This window comes from Pinus tabuliformis, chromosome 4_2 (genome assembly GCF_031772625.1).
Source record: "Pinus tabuliformis cultivar Carrire ecotype Pingquan chromosome 4_2, CPIR1, whole genome shotgun sequence".
Classification (NCBI taxonomy): Eukaryota; Viridiplantae; Streptophyta; class Pinopsida; order Pinales; family Pinaceae; genus Pinus; species Pinus tabuliformis.
Genome location: NC_142304.1, coordinates 22,319,523 through 22,336,104, shown reverse-complemented (window position 1 = coordinate 22,336,104; position 16,582 = coordinate 22,319,523). Strand labels below are relative to the sequence as shown.

The window sequence follows — 16,582 nt, the reverse complement described above, 5'->3', positions numbered from 1 at the left end:
ATAATCAATCCAAAAACCCGACTTGATGGACACCCGCTAATTCTAGGTAGACCTTGGCTCGCCACTGCCGATGCTTACATTGGCTGCCGGCAGGGAAATATGATTATAACTAGAGGACCGAATATCAAAAATTTAGTTTTATATCCTCCAGCGCAGCCAAGTGTCACAGTAATCAAAACTAATAAACACCCTGTATCATACCTTACTGATAACATTAGATCTCCATTGACTATACAAGAGGCACTTGATTTTAAAGATCAAACAGAAGATGATGCCATTAATAATTTTATCAGTCAAACTGAATCTAGATCCCACGCACAACGTCACATGATAGAAGCAGCATTTGATAATGAATTAGAAGAAGATCCTCTGAAAGATACACATGACCAAACGATACCCGTTACTTCTGTTACAAATAGTAAAATTGTGGAAATTGAACCGGGAAAAACTTTAAATGTTAATGCCAACCTCACACCTGAACAAGAAACGAAGCTCATCCATCTATTAACAAAATATCAAGAAGCATTCGCATGGGATTACCCTGATATGAAAGGAATTGATCCCCAATTATGTACACACCACATTTATATAGAAAAAGATGTCAGACCTGTTCGTCAGCCGCAAAGAAGACTTAATCCTCATCTAAAGGATGTGGTAAAAGCTGAACTTCAGAAACTTTTAGATGTCAATTTTATCTATCCTATTTCTGATAGTAAATGGGTCTCTCCTCTTGTGGTGGTACCAAAAAAGAACGGAAAATGGAGAATTTGTGTGGATTACAGGGAACTAAATAAATCAACACAAAAAGATCATTTTCCTCTCCCATTCATAGACCAAGTATTAGATACTTTAGCAGGAAAGAAATTCTTTTCTTTCCTGAATGGCTTCAGTGGGTACAATCAGATTCAGATTTCCCCTGAAGACCAGGACAAAACTACTTTTACTTGTCCTTGGGGAACATTTGCCTATCGAGTTCTACCCTTTGGCCTATGTAATGCTCCTGCCACATTCCAAAGGGCTATCCTTAGCATTTTTGCAGATTTAATAAATGATGGACTTGAAGTATATATGGATGATTTTACACCATATGGAGATGATTTTGATCCAGCACTAGACACCCTAGAAAAAGTCCTACAGCGCTGCATTGCTACCAGGCTTTGTTTAAGCCACGAAAAATGCTACATGATGATGACCGAAGGACTTATCCTAGGACACTATGTTTCAGCAGATGGCATTCAGGTAGACCCGGCTAAAATTCAAATACTTTTGCTTATTCCCACTCCTACTACTCAAACAGAGGTACGCAGCTTTCTTGGATTTTCTGGTTATTATAGACGATTTATAGAACATTATTCGCACATTGCTGCACCTTTATATGCACTAACTGGTAACGTTGATTTTCTTTGGACAGAAAAATGTGACCGTGCTTTTGAGGATCTAAAGAAGCTCGTATCTACAACCCCAGTCCTTCGAGGACCAAACTGGGATTTACCATTCCAGATATCATCTGATGCCTCAGATACAGCCATTGGCGCAGTCCTTGGGCAGGAAGAGGATAAAAAACCATATGCCATCTATTACATCAGCAAAAATTTATCCCCTGCTGAATTAAATTATACTGTTACTGAAAAAGAATTCCTAGCTGTGATACATGTTGTCAATAAGTTTAGACATTATATTACAGGCTATCCTGTTATTTTATATACAGATCATTCTGCCATCAAATATTTAGCAAATAAGCCTGTCACAAATGCTAGAGTAACTAGATGGTTGATCTTATTGCAGGAATTCGACATCACAATCAAGGACCGGCCTGGCAAAGAAAACCCTGTAGCTGATTTTCTCTCAAGAATACCAAAGCCAATCGATGCAGCAGCAGTTGAAGATCAATTTCCAGATGAGCACCTGTTTGTTGTTGTTGTTCAAACACCCTGGTATGCTGATGTTGCCAATTACCTTGCAGTAGGTAAGCTACCAAAACATTTAACCCCTAATGAGCGCAAGCAGATTGTTCAGAAGAGTACTCGATTTTCGTGGATTGGGGGCTATTTGTTTCACACAGGGGCAGACATGCATATCAGGAGATGTGTTCGAGAAGATGAAATCTTCGACATCCTAAAAGCCTGTCATGATGGACCGTGTGGTGGACACTTTGCTGAGCGTAGAACTGGACATAAAGTATTGCAGACAGGATACTACTGGCCCACGATTTTCAAAGATGCAAAGAAATTTGTCCAAGCCTGTGACAGCTGCCAGCGAGCAGGACGACCTGGTCAAGCTGACGAGATGCCTCTGAAGCCACAATTAGTCATTGAACCATTCGAGCGATCGGCTCTTCATTTCGTTGGCCCCATCAACCCATCATCAAATCAGAAAAAATATATCTTGGTGGCAACAGAATATGTCACCAAATGGGTTGAGGCAGAAGCATTGCCAAGAGCCACAGAGGATTCTGTAATACAGTTCCTGTTCCATCTATTTGTACGTTATGGCCTTCCAAGGGAAATAATTACAGATGGAGGACCACAATTTGTTGGAAATAAATTAGCTGCAACACTCAATAATTATCACGTCCAGCATAAAATTACTACTCCATATCACCCACAGGCGAATGGGCAGGTGGAAAGCAGCAATAAGATAATAGAATCAATCCTAACGAAAACTATTGCATCACATAGGCGTGATTGGGCTGCTAGACTACCCGAAGCACTGTGGGCGTACAAAACAACATGGAGAAGCACCACTGGTTACTCACCTTATCAATTAGTGTTTGGAAAACAACCTATTTTTCCCATAGAATTTGAAATCCAGACCTTACGAACCGCACAGGAAGTTGGCCTAGATCTAAGCGAGGCACAAATTAATCGACTACAGCAGATCAACGAATTGGATGAAATTAGACTCTCTGCACTACAAAATACAGCACTAATTCAACAGCAGCGGGCTAAATGGCATGATGCGCTCATCAAAAACAAAGTCTTTCACGAGGGAGACTGGGCTCTGTTATACGACTCTCGATTTCAGGACTTCCCTGGGAAACTCCAGACTCGTTGGTTGGGACCATATGAAATCCAGAAGGTGCATGACAATGGGACCATCACGTTAATCACCATTGACGGTTCTGGATACACCTTCAAAGTGAATGGCCACCGAGTTCGTCTCTATCGCAAACCACTTACTCGGGAGTCCTTCTGCCAGCAGCTACGTCGAGACACTGATATGGAGATTTTAGGAAAGGAAGAGAAATCTTCCTCACCTGTAATTCATTAAGGAATTCATTCTTTTCTTTACAGTTTGTACATAAGTTTTTTTCAAGACGTTCTTGTATATATGTTTGAACTCAATGATTTTTGCTTTCTCAAAATTTTGATTTTTGAACGACGTTTGCGTGTTTTGCTGTTCCTTTTCAAAAGGAACAACATTCTGGATTTTCTGCTGTTCCTTTTCAAAAGGAACAGCATTCTTGATTTTCTGATTTCTGCTGTTCCTTTTCCAAAGGAACATCATTTTTGATTTTCTGCTGTTCCTTTTCCAAAGGAACAAGATTTTTGATTTTCTGTTGTTCCTTTTCCAAAGGAACAACATTTTTGATTTTCTGCTGTTCCTTTTCCAAAGGAACAACATTTTTGATTTTCTGCTGTTCCTTTTCCAAAGGAACAACATTTTTGATTTTCTGTTGTTCCTCTTTCAAAGGAACAACATCTTTGATTTTCTGCTGTTCCTTTTCCAAAGGAACATCATTTTTGATTTTCTGCTGTTCCTTTTCCAAAGGAACAACATTTTTTATTTTCTGCTGTTCCTTTTCCAAAGGAACAACATTCTTGATTTTCTGCTGTTCCTCTTCCAAAGTAACAACATCTTTGATTTTCTGCTGTTCCTCTTCCAAAGGAACAACACCTTTGATTTTCTGTTGTTCCTTTTCCAAAGGAACAACATCTTTGATTTTCTGCTGTTCCTTTTCCAAAGGAACAACATCTTTGATTTTCTGCTGTTCCTTTTCCAAAGGAACAACATTTTTGATTTTCTGCTGTTCCTTTTCCAAAGGAACAACATTTTTGATTTTCTGTTGTTCCTTTTCCAAAGGAACAACATCTTTGATTTCTGCTGTTCCTTTTCTAAAAGGAACGGCTTTGCTTGTTCTGCTGTTCCTTTTCTAAAGGAACAACATTTTGGATTTTTGCTGTTCCTTTTTCAAAAGGAATGGCGCTGCGGTGTGTTTTCTGTCCCTTTTCTAAAGGCACAACATATTTTGATTTCTGCTGTTCCTTTTCCAAAGGAACGACATTTTTGCCTCTTTTGTTGTTCCTTTTCCGAAGGAACAACACTTTTGGTCGCTGCTGTTCCTTTTTCAAAGGAACGGCATTTTGAGTGTTTTTCATAGCATTTTTTATTTTTGCTGTTCCTTTTTTTAAAAGGAACGGCATTTGCATTCGCATTCTTCGTCTTTTTCCAAGAGGAACACCGCTAGCATACTTTTGCTCTCCTTGTGAAACAACTTGCTCCTTTTGCTGATCTCAATAAGAGGATGCTTCTTGCCCATATTCTTTCAAGTCTTTAAAATACAGCTATGCACTTATGCAATGAATATAAAATCACAACATACCGAAATCTGCAAATCATAAATCGCTATATTTATAAGGCTCTGCATTAGTAAGAGGACAAAAGGAAGGATATACTTATTTCTTATCTTTTGTTGTCATGGTTTTACTAATTTTGCTCTGATTGGTTATCTTTATCATGCTGATCCCTTTAACCCTCTTTGATTATTATTTAGGAATAAGAGCAAAGGGCTTATATCTTCCTATTGAGATGATAAGACTTCTTCCACCATTCCTACTCTTAAGGAGTGTTGAACCACCCTTTGTGTATAAATAGGGAAAAGACTCTATGAAAAAGAAAAAATGTGCGGGAACATGATTTATGAGATGTCAGATGCAGGATAGGGGGTCTCATCAAGAGCCAGCCTACCATGATCATGAGGATGAAAGTGAAGTGGCATTCCCACTATGGCCACCACACCAGGGATATGGTCCAAAAGGTATATAAAAAATCGAACCTTGGAACAGGAGGTCTCATCACGAGCCGGCCTGTCCACGTTTCACTCCTCCCTCGTGAATGGCATTATGGTTAACTGGTCATCAAGCCAGCATAATGGTCTACATTTTGACATAACAACATTCCTAAGTATACACAAAGGATCATGGTTCCAGGGGCGAAAGAAACAACTCTGCCAAGGTTATGGACACCTGTCGGCAGCAGAGCACTGTTAATGGTATTGAAGTCACATTAGTTATTCCAATGGGCAAGGTACTAATACTCTTTTGTTTCTTATATCCTAAGGAACTAATCATATATTATTTCCCGATTTATACATCGCATGAACATTTATTACCACCAATCATGGCAAAGGAAGTGACAATGACCACTTGAGATTTGGCAAGTACGACAGACGTCCTATCCCCCAGCCTCATATCATATCACAACAGCCTCTTACGTAATATGCGATCAACTCTCCGCCTCGATTTCGGTAATTCATTGTCTTTCTAAACATGGCATAATTTCATACGCTGTTCCTTTATGACTTGGTTGCAGATCGGGTGCTGCTCCTTTATTTGACGGCTGGGACAACCTATCACATTGCGGGGGGGAGGTTAACCTCATTATTCCCTGAACTACATGTCGGCTCACTATTCGGGAAAGATAGCGTACGACGGTATGGCATGGCTTAACGACATGACATTTCTATTTTTACGCAATCCATTTCTGTTGCATACTCTGTGTTTTTTTCCGAAGCTTGCGATTAGCACCCTCTCTGTGTTTCAAACAGCACAAGCAGTTGCTGTTCCATTGAGGATCTACAGTGAAACCATGGGAGGAAGGGCAATTAGAAGCGAACCTCAGAAGTTGACAGTCTCCGCTGCTGCCCGGGAGATCCTGGAAAAAGCAGGGTGGCTGAATTATCTTAGTCGCCTGCAGGAGTCTAATGAAACAGTAGCGATGGAATTTTTGCAGAACCTGCAGGAGAACCACTCCACAGTAAGGGGGAAGCAGATAGCGGTCACCGACGATATAATTGTAGAAGTCTCGGGACTACCAGCCACCGGACCAGTATGGATACTAAAGAAGGAAAGATTACAGAAGATCATCGAAATTTTCCAGGACGAAGGCCAGAGCTTGACAATCAAGTGGAAGGGAGTTCTGCCAGCAACCCTTGGAGAACCCTGGATCGAATTAGCAAAGACAGTTCAGAGTTACATTACCTGCGAGGGGAGGAAAGACGTGGTAAGGCCACGACATCTTAAACTCTTAGCTGTTTTAAAACAAAAATGCTCTGTAAATCTACCTGCACTTCTGAATTCATTACTGCATGATGCTGCACGAAGCAGCATGTAGAGTCAGTCGTCAGTCACCATGGACTAATTCGATTATTAGTGAGTCATAGTCTTACCCAGCAGCAGAGCAGCTGGGATGAACTGATTGCAATGATTGAGGGGGGAGTGACAGCACCATCCCCAAAACGTAAACATTCTACAAGCACACCAGAGCGTCCGGAAAAACGCAGAGAATTGGTAAAACAAAAACATGTTGCTAGTGCATCTAAACCACCAGAAATACACCAGAAATCGGCAAAGCGTAAGCATGCCACCGATACACCCGAACAGCCAGAAAGGCCCAGAAAATCAGCCCGGTTAGCTCGAATAAGAGGAAGGCTAGAAAAGCTTCAGGAAAGCACCAGCCAGCCAGTGGTAATTGAGGACGAGCAACCCTCACAACTAGAAGTAGAGATAGAACAGTCTGAAAAGGAGGCTGAGCAATCTGAAGAGAGAGCCGAGCACTCCGAAGAAGAAAATGAGGAAGCAGCTGAGCATTCGGAGACAGAAATAGAAGCTGAGCATTCCGAGGAGGAAAATGAGCAATCCAAGCAGGAGGAGGAAATGGGACAACAGGAAGGTAGCCCACCACAAGACCCAGTGGGAGAAGACGAATTGGCCGCAGTTTTGGCCAATATGGGTGAGTATGGCCAACCTTCCAGTCCAGCAGACCTCCACGACAAACCCCAAGAAGAAAATGCATCTGAAAAATCACATGCAGTAGAGGCAGAAGAAGGAAAGCTGCCTGATGAAGCAGAGATAAGAGATACTGAACGGGAACAATCTGTTCCCAAGTCACCAGAAGAAATTCCGGAGGGAGTAGGAGCAGAACAAGCAGTTGTCCAGGAAGAGACGGGACCAGCTAAGGTTCCTACCCCAGAACAGCCAGAGCAGAACAGCGAGGAAGCACCCCAGGAGAAAGATTCAGAGACTAGTCCAGACCGCAGTAGACAGCCTGTTGTCCCTTCTAATGAAACGCTGGAAATTAAGAAATTGCGAAAGGAACGGCAGAAATTATTGAATACAATAGTCCAGCTCCGACAACAAATTAGAATTCTGAAAGCAAACCAGAAGGTAAGGAAGACCGCAGGGAAGAAAAAGAGGGCCATTGCAGTAAAATCCCGCAAGGCAAAAAGGCGAAGGACCAACGATCACCCTACTGTTCCAAACCCTGCTGAAGAACAGACTGCTGTTCCAAATGATGTTGAGGAACAGACTGCTGTTCCATTCGAAAAGGAACAGCAGCAAGCTGATATTCGTGTTAAAAAAGAAAAGGAGAACAAGGAAATCCAGACAGAGGCACCACCCTCAGGGGTAATAAGGGTTCTGAACTCCAAACAGCGTAATAAGAAAGTTCAGGTAAAACTCCCGGCCTCCACTGACCTATGGAAAAAAGATCCGAAGACAAGAACCTTGCATAAGATGATGAAGCAAGCCCAACAAGAAGCTGAACAACTTAGAGAGCGAACGATCCCCTGTGAGAAATATGAAGAGTTACAGCAGCAACTAAGGAACGTCAATCAATCCGAAAGCCAGGCCTTTGAAGGGTGGCAAAAGGAACAAGAGAAAGCTGCAAAGGTAACCCGTAGGCTAGATACTGTTATCAAGCAGATGGATACCTTGTGTTCTTTATACAATGACGTTTTAGCATGTAGGGCCCCTGCCAAAAAATATGCTTTGTTTTTACTAAAACGATATTTACAATTAAAAATAAAAGCTGTTAAAGCAGGCGCCCCTATACAATTCAACACTGTCAATGACTTTATAGACTGTTGTAAACATTATGGGGTGAAGGTCCAGAGATTGTTGTGTGAATTTTATTTGCATAACCTTGTGCTAGATCAGGAGACTGAATTGAACCCTGGTCCTTTTGTTGGGGACATTCAGTTGCAAGCATTCATCTCATTCGGGGTTAATCAGATTAAATGGCTCAAAGCCTATAACACTTTCCAGAGGCAGGAAAATGGCCTAGACTTATGGGTAAGGGCTGAACCTAGGGACCCAGTGCGGCTATGGAAATCACATAGAAACCTTATGAGAACTCTGGGTGTCATTGAAACGTTAGGACCTATGCATGAGGCACTCATTCGACAAAGTTTAGAGTATTTTCTTTCCATCAAAGACCTCGCCATTGATGCAGCTAAATTTCGGTACCGAATCTCTAATCCAAACATCCAGCCGAGGGAACCGTTTAAGTATGAGAATTTTGAATTAGCTGCCAACCGTTTGAACCTCTATGGCGAGAGCATTTTGAAAGCAGGGCCATCCTGGTTAGGATATAGATTCCGCAGTCCAATTATTTGGCACCTTGCACCCGGATATCAAGCCCTGTATGAGATGCCTGCGGGTCAAACAGGTCAGTTCTTTGACTATCTAGTCACTCATCATGGTTGTAGGCCTCCGCATGAGATTCCTTCTCCAGCCTATTCTCTCACTGCCTTGCATGTCAACTACAATGTTTTCATGAGGGCATGAAACAGGGTAAGCAGGGGGGTGTGTGGAGTACCAAAAAGGTATGTTTTGATGATCATTTGAATAGCTTTTCAGTAGAATTTGTAAACCTTTTTGCATTATGAATCTGGAAAACAATAAAGAATTATAATAAAACATGTGAATTATATGCAAGACTTAATCACTGATAATTGTTATTCTTCTGCGCAGGAAAGGGTGAAAACGAAGAGTTGCCGTTCCGAAGGAAAAGATAAAGACAAGATAACTGCTGTCCCTTTGAAGGGAAACCGAATGCAAACAAGGCTAAGCAGATCAGAGCAAATCGGCCCAGAAAAGGAGGAGAAGACACCAGCTCAGCGGAAAAAGAAAAGAAAAGAGTAAGGATCGATAGTTTGGCGAATCCCTCAGGATCTTTGATCCTGAGGGATCACTGCTTTATTTATTTTGTTACTTAGACATATCCGCCGTCACCTTTATATAAGGGGACAACACTGTTAACCAAGGGGGATATACTTTTATGTAATTTTCTGTAAAAGATCAAATTTGATCATCGAGTCTCGTTAAGAACTGGTTCATTGTACTTTTGTCTTATGTGTTAATATAAACTTGGTGATTACCATATCTCTGCATTTGGATTAATTCAAAGCGGTGTACCCTTGAGGCTAAGGGCCCGGCCTCGAAGGACACTTGCTTCTGTACCACTACAATTTGATTTCTGCGTGGTTTGCTTATTGTTGTTATCTGGTAATTTGATATGCTTTATGAATCGCCATTACATGCTTTGTTAAGATTAATTCATTAAGGTTTTTACAGATAGAATTGTGTATTGACTCTGCATTACATCACTGATCCTTTCAGAGTTGATTGAATGATTATCAGTCTTGGCTGAATATTATTACTGTCTCGTTACAGAGCTCTTGTACTGAACATTTACGTCATAGATTCATTCGAAGTTGTATGTAGAAACAAAGCCGTTAAATTAAGATTGATCAGATTACTATTCCAGTGTGTTATGTGTGATCTATTGGTGCTGTTCCACAATTTATCAATTGTTAGTGCTGTTTCATTAGTGAATTCTGCTTGATTTGCTTTAAGAGTGAGAGATTGATATTTGGTTGTGAAGAGTGCATTTGGGTTAATAGATTAAGTTTGGTTATGACTCGCGAGACTTAGTTGTTCAATTGTTGTTCCAGTTTATTATTGCTGTTCCATTTCAGATTTGCCGTTCAATTCTTTATTTGCTGTTCCATTTTGCTATTTGTCGTTCCATTTACTTGCATTTGTTATTTTGGTGTGAGAGACGATCCAAGGCTGTAGTGAGCTTCGGCATTCACTGCCTCGCTCCCAGACCCATGATCCATGCTCTAATTTCCCTTCCATCAGTTTCCAAAGGGATGGGCTATTGCTGCCGAACCCTTGACTGGTAAGTTACTTGGTTTTCTGAATGTGTGATTTTCCCTGCTTTTATTTCCTTTCTGTCAGTTTCCAAAGGGATGGGTTATCGTCACCGAACCCTTGACTGATCAGTTGCCTAGATTTAAGAGTGTGTGCTTTAGTCATTTGAAGTAACTTAGTTATAGGCAAGCATCCGTTTACTCTTGTATTTTCGTAGAACGCTGTACTACTAGAATTACTCTGACAAATAGCCTCGGATTGAGTCGCTCTTTGTAATAACCAAACGCTCCCGGATTGATATATTAATGTGAGATAATTAGAGGTGAAAGAGACCCTTTTTATAGCTCCACAAAGAGTTCTAGCACACTCAGTGTTGTAGAATAGATACCTGACCAAGGTATTCTATCTGGGTGGTACTAAGATGGACTCAAGGTTTCAGCCAGTCTATGCACCATCAGGCTTACTTGCTAACCATTAACCCAAGGATCTAGGTGCGTATCCAAGGTCGGAGCTCCATGACCAACACCACCTTCCCTCTTCGAGATCTAGACATCAACACATGGTCCGACCAGATTTCCTCCCAAGCATCCACCATTAGATGCTTCATCTCTCCATAAAATAGATATATCCATTTGTCTAAGCATGCTTCAAAGTGTTAAATCTTCTTGTGGGGAGATTTACTTGAACAAACAAAAACCCCAATCAGTAATAAACTTTAAAATATAAGTAAAAGCAAACTTTATGGGTCTTCAATCATTTTTATGTTTCTTTCATCATCAAGTTATCCATATACATATTGTTAGAAGTTTTTCTTCTTGTAATTCTTTAGCAACATCAAATAAAACCTCAGTACTTTGAAAATCTGTATGTAGTAATTTCATTCAATCTTTGGTTTATTTCTCTCTTTAAGGTATTTCCTTTGCCCTCCATCTTAATTGGGGAGATGTACCTTTTCTATCCAGGGGTTGACGCTGTTGGACTCACCAACATGTCAAGGGAATCTCCCCGGTAAGAAGTCCCAATTAGACCTCAGACCTTTTGGTGTAAGAGTCCCAGCAATGGGTTGTAAGTAATGCCTTGATCTCGATGTCACACAGAGGCAGGTAAGATAACTCTGTTAGTAGAAAGGGTGTGACTATTGCAGTGAGTTAAGGAAGCCGTATGAGAGGTTCTAACACAGAAGGTGGGAGATAAGGGTGAAGGTGAGTTCCAGGTTGAAAGGGATCAGTCCCAACTTGGCTAGGAACACACAACACAAAAGGACATACACAACTTCTGGCGGAGCAATCCACTCGGATGTGGTAGTCACAACATACAAGGTAAGATAACATGTACAACACTCATGGATCAGGCTGAATGAGTGCAACAGTTGTTACAACAAGGTTCATGTGAAAGTTCTATTTGGTGTTTGGCAGAGTAGTCAACACGGATGGGACAACATTAACAACATATACAACACATTTGCAACAAGATTCATATAATTTCATGTGAATCAGTTCATACACAAATATGTAAGTTAAACAACATATATCATTAAGGCAACTGGAGCAGTCCAACTACAATAACAACATATGCATGAAAATGTGCTCGCTCTTATTATATAAAAAGTGTAAGTTCCAATCATACAATACATCCATGTAAACCTCCTAGCCCCATTAGTGAAACATTACAGCCACATCCACGTGCTCCTCCAAAGAGATGTACTAGCTTTGTGCAGTGGAGAAGCCAGGGCACATTACAATATTGTCCAAGCTTTCTTCAAGATAGTCTTAATAGAAGATTGGCTCACCAAAAGCCTATACAATGAGTTATGAGGGACTATTTATAGCAAAGGGTGGGGCGACCCTTGACATTCCCCTTTGTGACAGTTCAACTACCCTCATGACTCTTCACCTACTCTATGACTGTTACATCCAACTATTTCCACTTGACTTACACTTGACATGACTCAACATTACAATGCACATGTACTCATGTGATACAACATGGCTTGAGCAAGCCATGCAAGACATCACTGGCACTCGGTCCATTGTGATGAGACTAACTCTTTGACATGCTTGTGATGGTGAAGGTGGTGAGATGATACCAAGCTTGATCGTCCGTGATGGTGTGCATGTGCCTCATGGTGACATCTTGTTGAAGCGAACTCTTGCCTCTGTTGCAACCGGTGCATTAGTTTGGCTCCTTCATCCAACTCATCTGCTAACATGCGCATGGTATTCTTGGGTGCATCTGTATCGGGAAAAAATTGATACATAGTGTCCATGTTGATCATCAAGTGTGTGCTGGTGGTCATGCACATCAACTTGCCAAAGTACATGTTCAACTTGAGTTGGACTTGCTTCTTGTCTTTGCCTTGGTGAGTGTGCTGAATGGGTTGGATTGCATGTGCGCGCACAATGACATGAGTGCTGTTGAATCCCTTGCATGCGATAAAAAACACTGCCCACCATGTCTACTTTGTGTTAGTTGTTGGGATGGATCTTTAACTTGTACGGGCATAGTTTCATCCATGAGTGCACGTTGCACCCACTACTATTCCTAATCCTTCCACAACTCATTTGCCTATCTATGCAACTTCATGTTCTTCCTTGAGTTTTTGCTTCGGCACATGCAACTCCTTCTTCATTCCATTCTCTATATTCACACGACCTTCATGTCACATCATCACCTCATAGCCTGAGTCTCCAAAGTTTCTTTCATTATTAGTGGATCTGCTTGATCTTGCAACTTTTTTCTGCCTCTTTGTTTTCAAAAACCTTCCTCTTGCATTCGCTTCATTCGGTATGCTGCCTTCAGCTGCTATTCATGATGTTTCTCATTATGATGTCCTTGTCTACGAACAGCTTGATGTCTTCATGAGTAGGAAAGCTCATAGACACTTGTTCGACTGCATCTCCAAGTGTGCTCTGAATGGTGTCTTCGACTTTTCTCCCTTGGAAACCATTGTACCTGCACTACTGAGAGGAAGATGAGCACCTACAATACCAGGGGACATTGCAACACTCATGGCAAGCAATTTTTCATTTGAAAATGAAAATGAACTTTGAGAATTGATTTGCAACATACCCGTGTGACAGATCATGAAGGTTGTGCAATTTTGGCTGGGAGGTCAGGAGATTGACTGCTAAGACTACACAAAGCAGAGTCTGGGCTCTGGGAGACTGACTCACTGTTGGAGCTGTGCGATGCATAGTCCAACCTGGTAGCTGACTGCTAGGATTACACAATGCGCAATTCCAGCAGGGAAGGGCTGCTGGCCTAGGGACAGACTTGAGCAATTTCTTGGGCCAAGCAGCCACTGCCCTCCAAAAATGTGTAAAATAGTCCTGGAGACCAGTGCTGGGTAGGAATACACAAATATGGAGAGGAAGGTGAGCCTTCCTTCCCTAGATTTCGCAATACAGCCTTGGTGAAGGCAGAGTCTGGGCCAAGGTTGGCCTGACTCGCCGACTTGCAATTGAGAACAACTAAGACAATAAATGCGTGGTGACACTAAGTGATAGTAGAAGTGATTGACAATGCATGCAAAACATGAATGAAAGATTCAACAAATAGATCAACATGCATGTTGGTGAGGCAGTTCGTTGGTTGGGTGAACGTCCGTGCAAAACAATTTCATGCATGCGATAATAGTGAGATAGCAACGAAAACTGAAATAGAGCTAGGACAAGCTAGTATACATGTAAATGATAGCAAGAATTAAAAGAAATCAAGAAAACAATACTCCCACAAGCGAAAACACAAAAACCAACAGAAATGCAAAACAAGGTATGGGAAGTGGGCTTACCCAAAAACAGTTGAGTTGGATGTGCCAACTGCTCCTAGATGTGATGTGGGATGACAAAGAGGCAAGGTTGATGCGAGGAATGAGCTCTGTAGCATCTGATTGATGAGTTTTGATAACATCGAGGTTGTGACGCACATGACACAAATCTAGGGGAAGTGACACTTGGTGGGAGGTTACTAAATGGATCCTTGCATGTAACCTCCAACTGCTAAACATAGATCCATGAGACAAGGGATGCCTTAGGAGAAGCAACCTATGCATGCAAGTCTGCTTTGCTTAGTCCCAAAGGGAACTACTCAACTCAGTTGCACATGTAAGAGGTTCTTTGACCGCTTGAAGGAAATGCACATTTCTGGCTGAGAGTTAGGCTGATTTCCCAGGAGATTTGCACAAGTTATGGGCAGAGCAGCTAACTGCTGCCAAAATTTGCACAAATTCTAGGCTGAGCAACCTTGCTGGGGAAATTTGCTGCAAATCCTGCTGGGAGTGTTAGCAGGCAGGATTGCACAATCCTGGAGCCAACAGGCTGCTAGAGAGGATTACACAATTTATGGAGGTAAGGCTGGTTGCCCTCTAGAAATGCACAATTTTCAAGGTGAAGCTACTCAACCTACAGCTGGACCAAGTCTGGGTGAACAACCTGTGAGGGGAATGGATCAAGCTGTGACTGAGAGGCTGCCTTTGTGCAAGAAAGACACTGAAACTTGTGAACTTGATGAAGCAAGGAAAGCTGATATGAAGGTTGGAAGGGAGGCTCCAAAACGAAGCTAAGGAAAAATTTTGGAGGGTGGTTGTAGCTACTACAAAAATTGGAGACACACTGGTAGAAGTCCAGCTCTCTGAATGGACCTTGTTCGTGAGAGGTAAGTCTAACACCTCTGGAACTATTTTTCAGTTCTCAACTCATCTTCGTTTCACACTAACTTGATTGAAATATGTAGCAAATGCCAAAACCTTGGTAAATTGACACACATACCAAGCCAAGGCAACATATTTGTTTCGATTGGGGTTGAGGGGTATATAGGTGCACAAGTAGTATAGTTGTCAGAGTCAGTTTCATCTCTGGTGTTGCTCCACTGTCAGCAAGCCTGGACAGTGCCTCGGTGGAGTCACATAGGAACACAAGTATGGCTTCGTTGCCAACAAGCCTGGTCAGTACCTCGACAGAGTTACTTGAGTCACCTCCTTGTGTAGGAAGCCTTTCTCTTCTTTTGCCTTATTCATTTTGAATTTTGAATTTTTTGACTTTTCATGTTTTTTTTTTCACTGTGCATAACACTTATTCATTTTAGAGGCGGAAGAGGGATCCTGACTTATTGAGAGCAGAAGAGGTTGTTCCAGTAGATAAGTAGTTTATTGTATCTCTGACGTGTGTGTTAAGGTTTCCCCCTCACCTTACTCTACTTGACTAAGCTGACAAGGGTTAACCCAAAAAAAGCCGACTAGAGAAGGTGACACTAGTTAGCGCGCAAGCGTTGTGTTTTCACCAAGGTTCACTTCAAACAGTATGTATTTTCCTTCGATGTATCATGGATTAAAAGTAACAAGCTCATCATACAGAGGCAAGATGATAGATAACCAAGTAATAATAGTTGTACAAGCCCTCTTGTACTTTACCAGCTCATTTCAGAGTCATACATGGTTTCATGAAAAACTAACCTACGAATGAAACAAATGAACTAAAAAACAAAAAAGCAAAGCAAGAGTGGAAGAAAAGAGGCATGTAGGCAAACAAGCAAGCAAATAAACAAGAAAACAAAGCATGTAAGCAAACAAGCATACAAGCAAGAAACTGAAAGCCAACACTACTCCTACTCCTACAGTAATGGTGCATGGGCCTGATCACGTGAAGTGATACTTCCAATGCAGCCATCGGTGCATTTAAATTAACAGTGCATGTGCATCATCACGTGAAGTGATACTTCCAATGCAGCCACCAGTGCATTGGTAAATCCATTCTGGTGAAGGCTTGGTTCGCGAGCAACCCAGTTGTATGAACCAGCAAACAAGAAAGATATAACAATGAAGACAGCCACACTTCGTGTTTCAAAGTGCCCACGGGACATAAGTGAGTGCAAGTGCATGAAGGGTGGTCCATGGACTTGTCATGGTGTTGTGTGACACTACGTGCAACTTTGAAGCATAAGCACATTCTTGACTATGACAGGTAAGAAAACGAAAGAAACAAAGATAACTTGCGTCGTGCATGAGTGCTTGCAATGTAAGACTCCTCCAATACTTGAGCAATGGGATCATGCAGTTTGAGTGGAGGAAGTGTGATCTATGAGTGAGATGGATCTTCAATGCATATAGATGATTGATGAGAAGCCTTGGGTGATTGAACAATTTCATGATCGGAAGTGAGACTAACCCCAAGAGGGCAAGGGCCTGACATAACCATCAGCTTGGGCTGAAGTGCCTCGATAGTCTTGGGTGTCTCAACTTCATCATTAGGTAGATCATCATACACTGGTGGCTTCAAAAGATCAACTATGATAGATTCATGACCGTGATAAAAGAAATGGAATAAAATGGATCACGACCACCACGATCAGAAAAATCAATGAATTCTTCG

The 16,582-nt window shown here is 41.6% G+C and overlaps 1 pseudogene; it reads left to right on the top strand.

Annotated features, from left to right (window-relative positions):
* The first annotated feature begins 5,868 nt into the window (after positions 1-5,868).
* The window catches only part of LOC149168165 (DNA mismatch repair protein MSH5-like), a 72,083-nt pseudogene continuing 61,369 nt past the window's right edge, over positions 5,869-16,582 (top strand).